The sequence below is a fragment of the Ursus maritimus genome, unplaced genomic scaffold, assembly GCF_017311325.1.
Source record: "Ursus maritimus isolate PB19 unplaced genomic scaffold, ASM1731132v1 scaffold_4, whole genome shotgun sequence".
NCBI lineage: Eukaryota > Metazoa > Chordata > Mammalia > Carnivora > Ursidae > Ursus > Ursus maritimus.
This window is the reverse complement of record NW_024426552.1, coordinates 9,730,686-9,744,050: the sequence shown is the minus strand read 5'-3', so window position 1 is coordinate 9,744,050 and position 13,365 is coordinate 9,730,686. Positions and strand designations below refer to the sequence as shown.

At 44.4% G+C, this 13,365-nt stretch overlaps 1 long non-coding RNA gene across 1 annotated transcript in view; it reads right to left on the bottom strand.

Annotated features, from left to right (window-relative positions):
• Positions 1 to 311: 311 nt before the first annotated feature.
• The window catches only part of LOC103673136, a 47,936-nt gene continuing 34,882 nt past the window's right edge, over positions 312 to 13,365 (bottom strand). Inside the window, exons 4-5 of the long non-coding RNA XR_005832130.1 lie at positions 682 to 809; positions 312 to 572 (exon numbers count right to left, since the gene is read on the bottom strand). This is a non-coding gene — a long non-coding RNA (uncharacterized LOC103673136). The remainder of the gene's footprint in view (positions 573 to 681; positions 810 to 13,365) is intronic.

The following is a 13,365-nucleotide window of genomic DNA, read 5'->3' as shown; positions in this document are numbered from 1 at the left end:
AGCTGAGTGCGTTATCCAGATGTGGGAAGTGTTACAAACGCTCTCTGGGCTACAAAAGGGCTCATCTCAGTCCTGCCTTTACCCACCCCCTTCTCCCAAGTATCTGTTTGGCTTTTTATCTTATTTTGTTTTTTGCTCAAGACCCATTGCTAAGTTTATAATGGATAGATGAAGGAAATTACATTTATTTCTTTTTTTAAGATTTTATTTATTTATTTGACAAGTGGGAGGGGGGAGCGGCAGGCAGAGGGAGAGGGAGAAGAAGGCTCCCCACTGAGCAGGGAGCCTGAGGCAGGGCTCCATCCCAGGACCCCGGGATCATGACCTGAGCCTAAGGCAGACGCTTAACCAACTGAGCCACCCAGGCGCCCCGGAAATTACATTTATTAGATACCAATGAGAGATAAGAGAAATAGAGACTTTTAAAATGTTCACATTCAGTAGATGAAGAAATTGAGATAAGAGGAATATCGATTCCTAAACAGAGGTCCCACAGCACATCTGGGAGGAACACGGGCTAAAATACAAGTCTCGTGAATTCCCGCAAAGTACGAAGGAGCACAAACAGCAACCTATTTTGTTGGAAGAAGGGAAAATAAGAAAACATGTGTATATCAGCTTATTTGTACAAAAAGAACACAGGAAGGAGAAACCAGGAAACCATAAAATTGGGTTACTTACAAAGGGAGGAAGGTGGGAGAAAGAGGCATACAGGAGGCAGTGATCTGCTATGGGTACCTCTCCCGGTGTGTTTCACTTTTGAAGGCCCGTTGATGGTTGCATACTCAAGACATAAAACAGAATCGGTCCTAATGGGGAGGGAAACAAAAATGAAAATCAAAAGCAAACTGGAGAAAAAATGAAGATAATTTTAGATGAATACCACACCGTGATGAAGACGGACATAGAAGAAAGTGAGAGATTGGTAATGAAAACAAGAAGGAGAGAATGGAGGGAAGGAGGAAAGGAGGAAGTCCAAATGACACAGAAGGACAAAGTCTGATTATAGACCCTCAGTGCTGGCTGACGTGGATGGCGGCAGAATTCCAAACAAATCCTGACCGCTTTTTAGGAGGTTGGTTTCTCGGGGTGTAATTCTGCAATTCTGGAAGTATTTCAGATGAATTAAAGGTTTGAGCAAATGTGTCAATGTACGGATGTCGATGGGAGCCTGTGTTCTCATGGTGGCAAAAGGAATATACAAATCGCAATGGGAGAAAGCAAGATACAACTCTGCGTGATTGATTACCATCAGGGGTATTGGCGTGAACAGATTATTTCTAAAATCCGTGTGCCATGCAGATATATTTGCATGTCTGTTGGCTTGCACATGCACGTACATGCATATATTTCTTGTCTCGATCCACTGAAAAGTCCAGGACCAGACCCCTCAGTAGCAACCAGCACCATGGTGCTCCGATCTTGACATCTAATACCATGTTCTGGATTCGTCGCCTAAAAAGAACGAAGCATCTTCAGAGAAACAGCTAATTCCAGGGCAGGGGCAGGAAAGGGTCAGGATGACCTCAAAAGTAAGAAAGTGCTCAAAACGTATCGGTGACAGGTCACAAGGACACAGTCACCTGCAGGCGTTCCCACTGGCCAAATCTGGGACAATCTGAACACCAGAATAATGAGGGCGAGTCGTGAACTGCTGATAAACAGGAATTCATGATACATGCTGATGATAAGTAGGTGAATACATGGGGGAGAAGGGATGGAGCTTAGTCACCTGGTAGACGAAGAGGGGGGTATAAGGGACAGAAAATCAGCATTTTGGGATCATCATGGTAAAGACTCAATCAAGCAAAAATCGTCGATGGATGCTAAATCTGGGGAGAACTTTTGATGAAGAATGAGATATTTGTGTGGTCTTAAAATGTCAACTCACTGACTATTAATTGCAAGGGAGAAAAGAAGACTAATTAAATGGTAGAAATATCAAACAACCCTTTAACCAGATGACCATATTAACGTCATCGTTGGGGCTAGGTGGCCAGTGAGGGTCCCCAGATATGCTACCTTGAGGACGCAGCATCACCTACGCAGAATTTCAGCATCGAATCCATGACCTGAACCTAATCACAAGGAAACATCAGAGAAGCTGCAAATGAGAAACGTTCTATCATGGGAACATTCTTCAAGATGTTAATGTCCTAAAGCACACCAAAAAAGCACTGCAGAAATATTTCAGCTTAAATAGGGGATCTAAAGAGAGGGATCTAAAGGACATTATTAGGCCAACTGACAAAATTGGAACACAGATGGTAGATTAGATAAACCACTTTATCAATGTTAAAATTACCGAGTTGATAACTGACTGATGATTATGTAAGAGAGTATCCCTGTTCTTAGGAAATAGCACCGGTGAAGAATTTAGGAAGAAAGGGCCACAATGTATGTAACTTACCCTCAAATTGTTCAGGGAAAAAAAAAGCATGTTATCCATGCACGTGTGTGCACACACAGGTGTGCACGTGTGTGCATGTATCTGTGGGGAGAGAGACCACAAGTAATAAGGCAAATGAGATAAAACAGTGTGTAGAAAAGGGTGTCTGTGCTCTTTGCATTATTTTTATTTTCACAACTTGTCTTCCTGTCTGAAATTATTTTCGAGTAGCTTGGAAATGATCCTTGTGCAAATTGAGTGCATCTATAGATGGTCACGATAAAATAACAAGTGTCGCTGAGCACCCTTACGGATAAATATGTGTATATTAACACATCATTTCTGATGTTTTTAGGACACTTTCCAGTCCTCCATCACAGCTTTGATTTCCAACCTTGTCTTCTAATGGGCTGTATCAGAATACAGCTTGCTTGTAAATAATGCAACTTTCAGGGACCCAGGCCCCAAAATCGGAAGGTCTGAGACGGGCATGAGAATCTCTACTGAAACGAGAAGTATGCCTGCCTGCCTGTAATTATGAGCAATCTTTTCTTTACATTGAAACCACTTCTTTGTGTTTGTGAAGTCATGTCTCAGTGGACTCCATCCCTGACACTCATGCTCTGTGCTTATTCCTTTATCCAGAAGGTGGCCTCACATGGTGGGGGGGCCTTCCAGCCCCTCACCTGCACCCCTGACAGCGTGGCAGGTCAAACTGGGGTCCAACACATCTTCCCAGCAGCATCTCTATGCCCATTCCCCCACTCTAACTGTCCTACCCATTGCCACGTGGATCCTTTCTATTCCACCTGGGCTCCTAATGATGCTGGGATCCAATCTGAGCTGTAATCTTAACCTCCGAGCTGCACTGAGTACATAAACTAGCCTCACCAGGAGCTCCTGTCATCCTTCCAGGTGTCTCCGGGATTCGGAGTGTGCCAGGTCACCTTTCCTGTTTGTCATTTCTTTTTTATCAAACCATCTTTGCGCATGGAGGAGCGATGCTGCCTCAGTTTCATCTTGCCAACGTGTTCATCTCCTCACGTCTATCTGAAACATCTGTCAAGTGTGAGGTAAAGACGGTTTCGCAAAGGGGAATGCCACCTAACCTTGCAATCCTCCCTCTAACTGCCTCCTGGGCTCGCTTGATAAACAATGCTGCCCTACAATGCAAAGTACCGTTGATGTGTTTTCCTCCCCACCAAATAGCTCTTAGCCACTAGGAAGAAGAAGAAGAAGAGGAAGAGGAAGAAGGAGGAGGAGGAGGAGGAGGAGGAGGAGGAGGAGAAGAAGAAGAAGAAGAAGAAGAAGAAGAAGAAGAAGAAGAAGAAGAAGAAGAAGAAGAAGAAGAAAGATGTTATTTTCTTTATTTGGAGTTTTCATCAATTGGTTAAATCCTAGGCTTGTGTGATGTCAATATCCGTATCTCTACATTTAATCCCAAAAAAGAACAAAGGAGCGTCTAAGGAAAGCAGCTACTAAATGGCATCTCTCTGAGTTGCGTTGTTCCTCATAGGGGTTTCAGCCACAGGGGTGGCTGCTTAGCCACCTGGTGACTGAATTTTCTGTCTTGATAGTAAAGTTTTCAGCTAATACTAATCAAGGAAAGGTCAACAGGCTGGCCTAGACGAGAAACAAAAAGGAGATTTCCTGATTCGTGCATATATGTGTTACCTAAATGTTTCCTTAAAAAAAAAAAAAAAAAAAGACTTCACTTCTTACCTGAGATCTCAGAGTCCCTCCAAATTGGTAAAAATTTGACATGCCTGTGTTTTGTGCGTGAACACTCAACCACTCCTCCACCCAGGCTCCGGGGTAACTTGGACAAAACTTTCTCTGAAAAGGGCAGCTCTGCAAATAGCCGTGGTTCTCCAAGGATGGCTCCTAAGCCAACAACATCTTCATCTCCGGGAACTTGTGAGAATTGCAAGGCCTCAGGCCCCACCCTAGACCTACTGATTCAGGAATTCTGGGGGCAGGGTCCAGCGTCTGGGCTTTGACAAGCCCTCCAGGGAATTCTGCCACCCCTAAAGCCTGAGAACCAATGGCTACTGCACACCACTGTCCACCTGCTAGAAATTGAAAGGTTGGTATTTGCCTCAGACATCCTTTAATTGATGTGAAATCAAATAGGAAAAGAGAGTTTGCATTAATTTTCTCAAGCTTCCTAAGTCAAAAAAAATGCATGTAATTATCCAGCTGAAGTTGAACATTCCATCATTGTTCCCCCTTTCAAAATAGATTATTATGGAGAATACTTGCTACATTTTTTTCTTGGCTGGAAGCAGTTATAGAATTAGTCACTGCTCGTTAGCTTCCAGACTAGGCGTTGTTGAGTCTGTGGGGTTTCTAGAGGGGGCTGGAGGGCATCTCTGAAGGAGGAAGGGAACCCTTCTGAATAGCTGGGCCTCACCCCTTGCCTACCCTCTGGCCAAAGTTCTAGGTGACAGTGTCCAAAACATTACATGCATTAACCCACTTGCCCTTCGAATTAAACACAATCTTTTCCCCTTCTTGAAGATGAAAAAACCTGAGGTGCAGGTAAGCCGGCCTTGCTCAAACAGCTGATAAATGGAGAATCCAGAATTGAAAACCAGATACTTTGAGCCTGGGCTCATGTCAGGCTGTCCACTCACATCTGAAGGAAGGGTTCATTGGCTGAAAATATAGGAAAACAATTATGCTAAATTGGGCCAGAAGACTAGAAGCCTAGTCTAGGGCTAGGAAATTGATGAAAAGCCCCAAGACAATGTGCTGTGCACATCACACACACACACACACACACACACACACACACACTTGTCCACATGCACACATATGTACGTGAGCACACACACCCTCCCCACTAGGACCACCATGGCATCAAAAGCCCTCCATTAGAGATTCACGTCTGTGCTTCACTGCCTTTTCTTCATCTAAAGTTCTTATACCCACCACACCCTGGCAGATTATAGCACTAATCAGTGTATCTCGTTCCTCTGAAGATGATCAGATCAACTTAGTTGTCCATTCAGTCCAGAACGAGGAGCATAAAGCTGCAGGTAGGGTGAACACAGAAGGAGGTTGCTATGAGGACGAGTCTCATCACCTCATGCACTGCTCTGACTTGTCTGAGGATATCTGGTGCAATTGGGACCTGCTGTCTAAAGGTGATTTGTACGCAAGGCCCAGGAACATTCTGGAAAGGAGCATGTACTGGTAGAGCACGAAGTCAAGCAGACAAGGCTGGCTTGACCCGGGGCCTGAGTCATGAGTCTGAGTGGAGTGCTCTGCGTTCAATAACAGCTGGGAGACAATCCGTGGACAGGCTCTCTCGCTCCAGTAAGCCTCTAATACCCTGTGGCCTGTAATAGCCAAGAGGGAGAGAACCTTCTCTGCATTTCAGGAGGCCCCTGGGGTGGAGAGAGCTCCAGAAAACACAGAGTAACTTCAACACTGTAAGACCTGGTGTAGAGGCACGGACCGAGGGCCCCACGGCACAGGTGATGGTGCCTAAAAGCTCTGCCCAGGGTAAGTGGCGGGCTCGTTCCTGAGAGCAGAGAGCAAGCAGCAGGTGATGGGTGGATCTGAGAACACCACCACTCAATTCGGAAATGCCTGGGGGACGGAATTAGCAGGGCACTAAGGACCAGAGCACTAGGAAATTTCACCCATGGTAGGGGGGATGGTAATGGCAAAATATAGGGTTTTTACTATTGTCATGGGTTGACTTATATTTCCCAAAATTCAAATGTTGAAGTCTTAACCCCTCAGGACCTCAGAACGCACCCTTATTTGGAAATAGGGTCACTGCAGATGTCATCAGTTAAGATGGGATCATACTAGAAGAGGGTGGGCCCTAATCTAATATGACCGAGGTCCTTATGAAATGGGAAAATTTGGACACAAACATGCACACAGAGAGAACACGAGAGACTGAAATGACAGGTCTACAAACCAAAGGGACACCAAAGATGGCCAGCAAACCATCAGAACCTAGGGGACAGGCATGGAACAGACTCGTCCTCACAGCCTCAGAAGGAGTCAATCCCACCAACACCTTGATCCTGGACTTCCAGGCTCCAGACTGTAGGACAATAAATTGCAGTTACTTTTGTTGCCCAGTTAGTGGGACTTTGTTACAACAGCGCCAGGAAACCAATCCAATCCGAGCACAGCCTCCTGTTGGGTCAACCAGCATCTATAAGAACAAGTCCTCTTTGAAAATCGAGGGTCCCTAAACTCTGCACCAGGGCCTGATCATAATACAGTAACAAGGAGTCAACCAAGTAATTCCTGCCAGGAGGAGGACTGAGTTTTCGGGTCTTTGCCAGAGCAAGAGGGCCCTGCTGTTCCTTTAGGAGAGGTGCTATAATCCGGTTTTGAAGAACTGGTTTTTTTGTTTGTTCGTTTGTTTGTTTTTTCTGTTGAGCTGGGTCTTCCCTCTGGAGGCACACATTTTATTCTTCACTTACTTGGGGAAACATCGGTGCTTCTTTGCTTGTCCCTTTTCTACTTCGATTGTAAAGTCCTTAGTCACGGCTTTATCCCTCTTTTTAAGTTCATTATACGGTCGGCACTCAACACTCTATTACAAAGGGTGTTGACGAGATGCTGGGACTAGCCATGTCTTCAGGCATCAACTCCTCCCTGTGGGAGCTGGGCAGGGGTCCTGACATCTTGCTCTGGAAGCTGCTCCTGTCTCCTTACTCAACTTCCAAACTCATTCATAAAATTCGTACTCAGAGCTCAGTACAGTATTTGTTGAAATGAGGCCTTTAAAGTACCTGGTATCAAATAAAAATAGGAAAATCTTTCATTTAGTCCCCGGAAGACTTGCTGGTCTAAGAACATCTGTATGAGCTACTTTGTGATGTGTGAGAAAATTGTACAATCCCATCTCTTATAATGTAACTTTCACTAGCATATTCGAGAATGTTTTTCCAATTTCCAAAAATTATGTAACCAAGAATTTATTTGGTGTCTTTTGCATGCCAAGCCGTGTGTAATGGAGAGTAAAGAAACTCAATACACGGTTTCCGCTCTAAAGGACCTTTTTTGGTAAGCAAGGCGAGATCTCAGACAAGAAGCGATAACGGCTGAATAAGGTGAGGTGTGGAATTTCGCAGGACTCAGAACTCCAAGGAAGCGTGCGATCCTTGGAGACAGGGAACCCAAAGCGACCTCACAAAACCAGTCTTGTTTTGGCTGAAGATTTAGTTTGGCTCAAACAAGTCCTTTCGCCTTTGGGTTTCTAGTTCAGTAAAGGGAAAATGTCATCGATACTCCAAAGTGCACTCATGAGAAATGCGCAAATATATCTTTAAAACATGTGCATTCATTTGGTGGTCAGTGAATGTTAGGTCAATGGTGACAAAACTTTTCCTGACCAAGTGGGCCTCTGTTGGCTTTGCCTACCCAGCACCTGACTCCGTCTGCTCAGGCTGCCTTACGCCCATCAGGCTGGGAGGCTTAGGCAACATTTCTTTCTCACAGTTCGGAAGGCTGTGAAGTCCATCAAAGTACCAGAAGACTCCCTCTTCCTGCTTTGCAGAGGGCCACCTTTTTCCTATGTCCTCTCATGGTGGGGACAGAGATTATCTCCTGTGTCTCTTCTTATAAGGTTACTAGCCCATTTATGAGGGCTCCATCCACGTGACCTAATCACCTCCCACCTCCTAATGCCATCACACTGGGGATTAGGGCCTCCACGTAGGAATTTTAGAGGGAGACGAAGTTTTAATCCACAGCAGCATTCATTACCCTGTTGCTGTTATAATGCACCCAGCTTCCTTTGGAAACCACCTTTTGCCCACTCTCAGACCAAGCGCATTGGCTGAAATTGACCCCATGCCCCTGGCTCTCCTGTGAGCCCCTGACAGCTGCCTGGAGAGTAATCCATGCCTTAGTGATGCCCATAGTGATGGGTTTAAGAACTGGCGGAGTTTTGTCTACATGGAGCCAAGGCTTTTTTTGGAAAATGCAATACAGTAGAGCAGGTATCCACATGCCCTTTTCATCTGCCAGTCACTTTATAATAAAGTATTGAACAATGAATGAAATATGAATTCTGTAATATATTAAAAATGAAATGAATAAGTAATATTCAAAAATATAATATCGGTGACTTGGAAGGGTTTAAAAAAGCACTTTAGAAATGCTTTGATTAGGGGCGCCTGCGTGGCACAGCGGTTAAGCGGCTGCCTTCAGCTCAGGGCGTGATCCCGGCGTTATGGGATCGAGCCCCACATCAGGCTCCTCCGCTGGGAGCCTGCTTCTTCCTCTCCCACTCCCCCTGCTTGTGTTCCCTCTCTCGCTGGCTGTCTCTATCTCTGTCAAATAAATAAATAAAATCTTTAAAAAAAAAAAAAAGAAATGCTTTGATTAAGAAACAAAGCCGAAGGGCAAAGGGAAAAGAGAGAGAGAGAGAGACAAGCTAAGAAACAGACTTTTAACTGTAGAGAACAAAGTGATGGTCACCAGAGGGGAGGTGGGGGTGGGGAGGAAACGCAGGAAGGGATGAAGGCATGCACCTGCCGTGATTAGCAACTGGTACTGTACGGAAGTGTTGAATCACTACATTGTACACCTGAAACTAACATCACACTGTGCGTTAACTCTACTGGAATTAAAATAAAACCTTAATTAAAAAAAAAAACATAAATGCTTTGAGTGTAGTGCCTTCTAGAGAGATTTGTAAAGATTTCAGTTCTAGCACATTCTCTGAAGCACCTCGTAAATGACAAGGCTATTTCAGCTCTTTCAGAAGATCACTGGAAAGTTTGAATAAAGGTAATTATCAGTAGCTGCGTGCATCTCCTACATACTGAAAGTGCTGGAAGTTCTTTCTTTACCACCTGCCAAATCATTGAAATATTTTGAAAAATGTTTCAAGCTTCATTTTATTTTATAAAATACTATATATTTTTTTAAGAGTTTATTTATGTATTTGTCAGAGAGAGAGAAAGAGCGCACAAGCAGGAAGAATGGCAGGCAGAGGGAGAAGCAGACTCCCTGCTGAACAAGGAGCCCAATGCGGGGCTTGATCCCAGGACCCTGGGATCATGACATGAGCCGAAGACAGATGCTTAACCTACTGAGCCACCCAGGCGTCCCAATTTAAATATAATAAAAATAAAAGGGCAAAACAACGTAAAAGCTACAAGTGTCAGTATGCCAGCAAAACAAAAAATTTTTTCTCAAAACGCAGGAACCTGTCCATCTCAATTTCTTTTTCCTTGGGCTGGAAGATGTACTTTCTCTCTGTAAAGAAGTACAAGGAGTATTAACAATACTTCCATGACTGCTCTATTGGTACGTGACTAGAAAGTACCAGCCATCCTTCTACCCACCCCCGGCCTCATTAATATGAAATTGTATAAGTTAAATAAATCAGATGGGAAAATAAAAACTGCTCTTTTTCAAAAGTTGAATTACATATTTTAAAATCAGGACTAAAACATCGTCTTGTAAACACAAATACTTCTGTTCTATTGAAAGCATTGCTATTTGCTGATAATGAAGGAAAAGCTATTGTTATGTCCGGTTTAGGGGAAAAAAAGAAAAGATTCTGATTCTGATGGCTGCCAATTGAAAATAAATAATCCTGAGTAGGCACACGATTGCGGCTCGCACACCGCCAGACTTCCCCTCTACAAAGCCCTCGGGACTGGGACCATTTTTAAAGGCTCTGGAGTGACCAGAACATTAGCTAATTTCAGAGAGTACAAAAGGAAACACTATCTATGAATTCCAATAAGTATTGTCTCTGAAGATGACTTCTCAGAACTACCAAAGTCTTTATAGAGATTTTAGCTGGGATGATGGTGCTTGTAAGTAATCTTGCCCCAAAGCAGTTCATTTTCAAGAATACACTTACATCACTAATTGTTCTCACTTAGAGAGCTATTTAGTGCTCCCTGGTCCTCCGGCCCCCCTCCCCTGCACTCCCCTCCCTGTGTCCATCCTGTCTTCTAATAGGGAGGCTCCGTGCAGGCAGGGAGCCATAAAGGCAGCCCTGCCCTCCCATCTCCCGAATGGGGATAGGGAACTGCAGATGGGGCTCCGGGCCGCAAAGGGCTCTTGCTTAGTGAAAAACAAGACTAAGGCTTTGCGGTAAATCTCCAGGAGTGGAGGCAGAGCGTCTTTTAAAAAGTGACCAATAATAATTCCATGCAGATATAAATGCAGCGCGTTACCTAGCTCTAAAGCAGAGTTATGAACCACTATTCTTTCAGAAAAAAAAAAAAGTTGTAAAAGGAAAAAGTGAATTCTCTGAACACTCTCCAGCAAAAAAAAAAAAAAAGATCAATTCTAAATGGAATGAAATTTTCTACCCCAAAGAAAGGACAGCCATGGATATTGGAGTTTACATATCCAGTGCAAGATCTTAGAGATCTTTGATGTTAAAAGTCTCCAAAGATGATTGAGTTGGGCCACCTCAGTTTTGGCGAGAAAGGAAGAGCCCTTTCTTTACTGCTCATGGTATCCGAGTGAATGCACTTGGGAAGTATTCTCTGGCAATAAGATCTCTTCGAAGACCATCTTAGGTAATTTATATTACAGACTTTGAAGCCTTGAAGCTCCTTCTAAGCATTTGAAAAAAATAAAAATAAATTCAAGGTATAGACTGAAAGCAAGGATTTTCGAGAATCTTCTTACACTGAGAGAGGAGGTGATTCAAGGTGTCTTGCTTGGGATCACGGAAAGGCATCCAACTGGTAAAAGGAGTGCTCACTCCTTTCCTGCCCCCTTACGCTGCATATCAAGGAGTCTCTTACCCTCTCTGTGATTCAGAGCTAGGCTTTCTGAAAACTGCTTTGGAAACCCTGTGTTCTGGATGCAGTAAGATTGTGTAATTGTAGCAGTGAGCTTCCTCCCCAAAGAGACAGGTGAGTTGATTGTGCTCCGAGATGGAGGGTACTATTCAACTGACCATATGTTGCTTAGAGATTTCCCCTTTCCATAAGCAAATCACGACTAAAAGAAAGGTTGGTTGAACATCACCCCCCCCCAATTTTTTTTTTTTAATATTGCTTATTGATTGCTTTCTTTGTGCTCAGTTCTGTGATTCCAAGGACTAGCCCCTGTCCCATGGGTCTTACCAGCCAACAGAGGATCAGTGACACAAAGCCTTAGGGATGTCCTTACTGGACAGCCAGGCTTCGGGTTAACTGTGAAGACGGGAAGCTTTCATGCCCCGAGATTCAGGGGGGGAGACGGTACCAGGGACTGGGGGGGAGGGGAGAGCCGACACCATCCTCAGGAGATGGTTCCTTTTCTTGTTAGGAGCACTTTTCCTTTTGAAACGATTTGAAACTTACAGAAAAAATTACAAAACTCCTTTGTACGTTTACTGGATTTCCCAACTATCAACATTTTATCCTTTTTGCTTTGTCATTTTCTATGTTATGAATCACTGGATGGCCCCTTTCTGAGCACGGCAGTGTTGTCTCCCCGAAGGAGAAGGATACTCTCTTACACAAGCTCAGTCCAATTATCACCAGGAAATAAGCATTGATGCAATACTGTTATCTAACTCTGGAGATGGTTTTCTAACTGCCTCTTCTGCATATCTCACCTTGTCCTTGGGCTTTGTGCGTTCAAAAGAACCCAAGAGAAGACCCTCGTTCTTCGCCGGGTCTTGGAAGATTCCAAAAAGAGGCACTCCGACCAGGGAAACCTCCAGTCTCCATGAGGGATCTCTAACGAGATGCCATTCACCTCTCAAAGCAAACACATTTTCCACTCCTCCTGTAGTTGACTCGATCTCTTCAAATTCCCCCTGAGAGCAAAAGCTTCCACAGTGAAGCTTCGCCCGAAAAGTTGTCTAGCCGCCCGTGTCTGACACCGAAGCCACATCAGACACGCAGCCTGTCAACACATCTTTTGCCGCCTGACTCTCGGCACAGTGGTTGTGGGGTCAGGAGGCAGACACGGAGCTTCCAGCATGGGGATGATTTAATCCGACTCCCTTGCATCTAGTGAACACGCGGAGCCCGTGGCCCGTCGGGCAAGGGACTGGAATGAGGTGTGAGTGCGGGTGAGAACCCGAAGTGCTCCCCTGATTGACAAGCACCGCCTCCCCTGAATTTGGGGTTTGCCATTCTAAGGCTCAAAATACCTGGCAACCCAAATCTTCAGCTGTTAATCTGGGATTTTCATTTTAAAAGAACTTTTGAGCCTTGAGATGCAGATGTTGAAATCATTTCAACAGGCTCGCCCCTGACGGAGTTCAGTGTTGTAAAAAACACCACTTCAAGCGGGTTTTCATACTTAGTAACAGCAGCATTTGGGGACTTGGCTCCCAAGATGGCCTGTTAACCAAATACAATCATGTGATTTTTCTAATGACGCTGCTGGTTCTTCCAGAAATATGAACGGATGGACAGTCTAATGACCAATTCCTGGAACATGTGCTTTTCCAGAACTTTCTCACAACCTAATACATTTTTCTTCCATTAACAAAATGCATAACATTTAGCATTCTCTGGCTTAAAAAAAAAAGAATGAAGAATCTGTAAAAATGGAAGAAGTAAGTGTTAAAAAAAATCTTAATGATGGTTTTACTTCTGTTTAGTTGAAATTGGAACTCAGTTCTAGACACTTTTCTCCAAGTGCGGTCCAAAGATCAGCAGCATGGGTATTACCTGGGAGTTGTTAAAATGCACGGTCTCGGGCCCCACCCCTGACCTGCTGCATCCGAATTTGGATTTTAACGAGATGCCTGAGTGATTTGTAGCTACATCGAGGCTTGAGAAACAGTGTCATAAACAGATGGGCTGCCCAGGCAGGAATGGTGAGCAGGCTACAAGAAGTTATTGCAGCGTGATCAAATCCCCAAAACAGGCTTAGTGGAAGAGGAGGGAGTACAGTAAATTAAAACAGCCAGAGAAGAGGGAGTGGGGGCTGGACAAAAGGGGTGAAGGGGAGTGGGAGGCACAGGCTTCAAGTTATCGAATGAATAAGTCATGGGACTAAAAGGCACAGCATAAGGA